The sequence below is a fragment of the Myotis brandtii genome, unplaced genomic scaffold, assembly GCF_000412655.1.
Source record: "Myotis brandtii unplaced genomic scaffold, ASM41265v1 scaffold743, whole genome shotgun sequence".
Lineage (NCBI taxonomy): Eukaryota > Metazoa > Chordata > Mammalia > Chiroptera > Vespertilionidae > Myotis > Myotis brandtii.
In genome coordinates, this window is record NW_005370960.1 from 1,278,514 (window position 1) to 1,283,594 (window position 5,081).

Below are 5,081 nucleotides of genomic sequence, written 5' to 3' on the forward strand. Positions count from 1 at the left end.
TACCAGGGGCGTCAGCGGCTGGGAGACTCGCTGGGCGGGCGGGCACCATCCTGCGTGTGGACGTTGCCGGGGAGACAGTCTGTGAGGGAGGGAATTCCCGGGCGTCTGCCCGCGGGAGGTGTGCCTCCTCCAGAAGGGACGTAGGTTTTGAAGGGTCGCTCCCCGTTCGCATGAGGACCTCAGACAGGGACCCCGAGTCCTGTGGGCCGCACACCCCGCCCGTCGGGGGAGTGGGACCTCGGATGCTTCTAGAACAGTGGTTCTCAACCTTCCTCGTGCCACGACCCTTTAATACGGTTCCTCATGTTGTGGTGACCCCCAATTTCATTGTTACAAATTGAACATAATTAAAGCATAGTGATTAATCACAGAAACAATATGTGATTATATATGTGTTTTCTGATGGTCTTAGGCGACCCCTGTGAAAGGGTCGTTCGACCCCCAAAGGGGTCGCGACCCACAGGCTGAGAACCGCTGGTCCAGAAGAAAGCTTTCCGGGGACTCGCAGGAAGTGGCGGCCTCGCGTGGAGCACGCGTGTGTGTGTGTGTGTGTGTGTGTGTGTGTGTGTGTGTGTCTGACGTGGGGTTGTAAGAGGAAGCGCAGCCCAGGAAGGCGTGTGCGTGTTCACTGCGGTCGCTCGGGAGCCCGTGTGCGGCCCGAAACGCGGGACAGGGGTTTTCACCAGAAAAGGCCCGAGATGGTGGCCTCCTCCTCGGCCTCCACTGGCCGGCCCCTCTGGCCGCTGGCCCGTCCGCCCCCGCCTCCCAGAGGCTGGTAAATGGCTCCTTGTTCGCAGACAATTAACAGAAGAATTGCAAAATGAGGGCTCGGCTGAAACACCGCCACAGAGCTTCCCGCACAAAGGCTGCTTTCACAGGGCCCTTCGGTAGCTGGCCAGCAGGAAAGGGCTGCTTCTCCGCGGGATGTGGTGTGTGAGCCTCGTGGTCACTGGAAAGCGAGAATCTAGAGCAGCAACGAGAAGCACGGAGAAGGGGAGACAGCAAATCGCCAGGAAAACCAGCACCTGTGGGGGGCGAGGGGGGGAGGCTCCGAGCCAAGCAGACCCACTCCACGGGGTCTGTCCAGGGCGACCCCAAAGGTCCCAGAGGTCAAGGTCGTGCCCTGGGGTCTGGGACTGTGGTGGGGAGTCCAGACCAGGACCCAAGATCAGAGCTCTTCCTCCCAGAGCCCCAGATCCCCCCTAAAGTACAGCGAAGGGGAGACGGAGGGCTGGCTCGGGCTCCACTCCGCAGGGAGCTCTCCTCCTGACCGCACGGCCCTCAGGGTGCCCGGAGGGCGGGTGCAGGATGCAGACCACAGATGGTAGACAGGAGGGCGGGAAGGAGGGAGGGGAGGAGGGAGGGGAGGAAGAAAGATGCTCTCACTCTTACGCTTGATCATGAACACGCCTGTTGGTCATGGGTCACAGGCGGAGGCTAGGCAAGTCCACCTTGACCTCCGTAGAGTGATCTTATTCTCATTAAAGGCCACCTAGATGTTCAGTGGCCATTTGTAGTTCACAGTGATTGACAGGCGAGTGAGGTTTGTACCTTTGTAAGCTTTTTGGCGGGAACACGGAACACGGTAACGCTGATGTTCGTCTTATGGACGTCACCTGCCCCGACTTCGTTAGTGAGTGTGGCCCCTGCGCCCAGCGTCCTCCCGTGTCCACCACAGGGCTGTGCCCTCAGTGCCCGGCCCTGGCGGACGGCGGGCTCCGCACAGTGGGTCCCTCTTCCTGTCACTTGCACGCGATGTAAACAGTGGAGAGCGGGAGCCGCGTCATCCGGCCCAGCCCCCCCCCCCCCCCCCCCAAAAATAGACTCACGGAGGAGCCCTGACCCTTCACGCTCGCCCTCTGGTGCAGGAAGTGCAGGAAGGGGAAGCCGGGCACGGCCTCCTCCCCACATCCCGGGTGAGGGAGCGGGCGCCCTGGTCCCAGGCCAGGCCACCCACAGGCACCGGGAACCAGGGAGTGAGTGGCAGGTCAGAGTCCCAAACACGGAGGACCCTGAGGCCAGGCCGCCCCGGGTGTGGCAGGGAAGGGAGGAGGCGAGGACGGGGGTGCGGCCAGGACCACGGCCGGCTGTGTGGGGAGGTGCAGGGACCTAAGGAAGCTCCTTGGGCCCCGATGGGGTCGGGGCTGAGGTCGGGGGTCCCTGTGGGCGTCCCCCACACTGCGATGCTCGTCCCAGGGGGTCACACCCTGGAAGCTGGGGCACTGCCCCAGGGCCCCTCTCAGACCCGGGGAAGGGCCCCTCTCGGACCCGGGGAAGGGCCCCTCTCGGACCCGGGGAAGGGCCCCTCTCGGACCCGGGGAAGGGCCCCTCTCGGACCCGGGGAAGGGCCCCTCTCGGACCCGGGGAAGGGCCCCTCTCGGACCCGGGGAAGGGCCCCTCTCGGACCCGGGGAAGGGCCCCTCTCGGACCCGGGGAAGGGCCCCTCTCGGACCCGGGGAAGGGCCCCTCTCGGACCCGGGGAAGGGCCCCTCTCGGACCCGGGGAAGGGCCCCTCTCGGACCCGGGGAAGGGCCCCTCTCGGACCCGGGGAAGGGCCCCTCTCGGACCCGGGGAAGGGCCCCTCTCGGACCCGGGGAAGGGCCCCTCTCGGACCCGGGGAAGGGCCCCTCTCGGACCCGGGGAAGGGCCCCTCTCGGACCCGGGGAAGGGCCCCTCTCGGACCCGGGGAAGGGCCCCTCTCGGACCCGGGGAAGGGCCCCTCTCGGACCCGGGGAAGGGCCCCTCTCGGACCCGGGGAAGGGCCCCTCTCGGACCCGGGGAAGGGCCCCTCTCGGACCCGGGGAAGGGCCCCTCTCGGACCCGGGGAAGGGCCCCTCTCGGACCCGGGGAAGGGCCCCTCTCGGACCCGGGGAAGGGCCCCTCTCGGACCCGGGGAAGGGCCCCCCCATGGACCTGGGGAAGGGCCCTCTCGGACCCGGGGAAGGGCCCCTCTCGGACCCGGGGAAGGGCCCTCTCGGACCCGGGGAAGGGCCCTCTCGGACCCGGGGAAGGGCCCTCTCGGACCCGGGGAAGGGCCCTCTCGGACCCGGGGAAGGGCCCTCTCGGACCCGGGGAAGGGCCCTCTCGGACCCGGGGAAGGGCCCTCTCGGACCCGGGGAAGGGCCCTCTCGGACCCGGGGAAGGGCCCTCTCGGACCCGGGGAAGGGCCCTCTCGGACCCGGGGAAGGGCCCTCTCGGACCCGGGGAAGGGCCCTCTCGGACCCGGGGAAGGGCCCTCTCGGACCCGGGGAAGGGCCCTCTCGGACCCGGGGAAGGGCCCTCTCGGACCCGGGGAAGGGCCCTCTCGGACCCGGGGAAGGGCCCTCTCGGACCCGGGGAAGGGCCCTCTCGGACCCGGGGAAGGGCCCTCTCGGACCCGGGGAAGGGCCCTCTCGGACCCGGGGAAGGGCCCTCTCGGACCCGGGGAAGGGCCCTCTCGGACCCGGGGAAGGGCCCTCTCGGACCCGGGGAAGGGCCCTCTCGGACCCGGGGAAGGGCCCTCTCGGACCCGGGGAAGGGCCCTCTCGGACCCGGGGAAGGGCCCTCTCGGACCCGGGGAAGGGCCCTCTCGGACCCGGGGAAGGGCCCTCTCGGACCCGGGGAAGGGCCCTCTCGGACCCGGGGAAGGGCCCTCTCGGACCCGGGGAAGGGCCCTCTCGGACCCGGGGAAGGGCCCTCTCGGACCCGGGGAAGGGCCCTCTCGGACCCGGGGAAGGGCCCTCTCGGACCCGGGGAAGGGCCCTCTCGGACCCGGGGAAGGGCCCTCTCGGACCCGGGGAAGGGCCCTCTCGGACCCGGGGAAGGGCCCTCTCGGACCCGGGGAAGGGCCCTCTCGGACCCGGGGAAGGGCCCTCTCGGACCCGGGGAAGGGCCCTCTCGGACCCGGGGAAGGGCCCTCTCGGACCCGGGGAAGGGCCCTCTCGGACCCGGGGAAGGGCCCTCTCGGACCCGGGGAAGGGCCCTCTCGGACCCGGGGAAGGGCCCTCTCGGACCCGGGGAAGGGCCCTCTCGGACCCGGGGAAGGGCCCCTCTCGGACCTGGGGAAGGGCCCGTGCGCCCACAGTGGCTTCTCGTCCGGAGCGGAGACGGCCGGCCTGGCACAGGCCCCGCAGACGGCGGCTCCCAGGAGCGTCACCCTAAGTTCCCGTGAAGACTGGAGCCCGCCCTGCTCTGATGGTGCCCAGGCCCCCGCAGCTGAGCCCAGAGCCAGGCCGGGCAGCCAGGCAGGCAGTCCTTTTAGAGACTCGCCACAGAACTGGGTGTCCGTCCGTCCGTCTCTGGCCTGTGGGTCCTCGAGTCCCGGGCTGAGAGCGCCTGGCTCCTCGGCAGCGCCGCCTCCTGGTTGTCCTCCCGGTTGCCGCGCTTGGCTCTGCCCCTGGGCCTGGGAGTCAGGATGCCTGGGGCAGAGTGTAGAACGGCTGTTGTGACCGTGGTGGTTTTAAACGTCCCCAGAATCCGTGGCCTGGAGGCCTGTCCTGGCCCTGGCACAGCCCCTGGTGGATGAGCTTCTCTTCCGTGGGATGTGGGAGTTTCTGTGGGATCCGTGGGACCCCGTAGGGCGTGTGGGATCCGTGGGACGTGTGGGATCTGTGGGATCCGTGGGACATGTGGGATCCGTGGGACGTGTGGGATCTGTGGGACGTGTGGGATCCGTGGGACGTGTGGGCTGGGTGTCCCACAGGCAGCTGTGAAGGCTCTCGGCCTCTCCCCTGCATGACGGGGGCTGGGCTGGGCGGTTGCACCTTTGGGTGAAGACACCACAGGCAACACCGTGCTCAGGTGGGAAGTGACCTGAGTGACCAGCTGGGGGCATGTGGGCTGTGTGCCCTCCCACGGCTCCCACGGCGGCGCTTGTTGGGAGGTGGCCTTGCCCTTGTTGGTGACACGGCCCCGGGTCACCGGGCCCCCCGCTTGCACGGCGAGGACAGCAGCTCACGCTTCCGTGCCGAGCGCTGTGCAGGGCCAACCCCACGTGACCCTCGTGTGGCCGGGCATCGGGGGGACCCTGCTCCTTGCAGACCGAACAGTCTCTGCCCCTGCCCTGTCTCCAGAGCCACGCAGCGGCCCCGAGGCCCTGGCTC

At 69.1% G+C, this 5,081-nt stretch overlaps 1 protein-coding gene across 1 annotated transcript in view; it reads left to right on the forward strand.

The window, feature by feature from the left end:
- The window catches only part of TNS3 (tensin 3), an 84,539-nt gene that overhangs the window by 66,009 nt on the left and 13,449 nt on the right, over positions 1 to 5,081 (forward strand). The gene's annotated exons all lie outside the window — the stretch shown is intronic.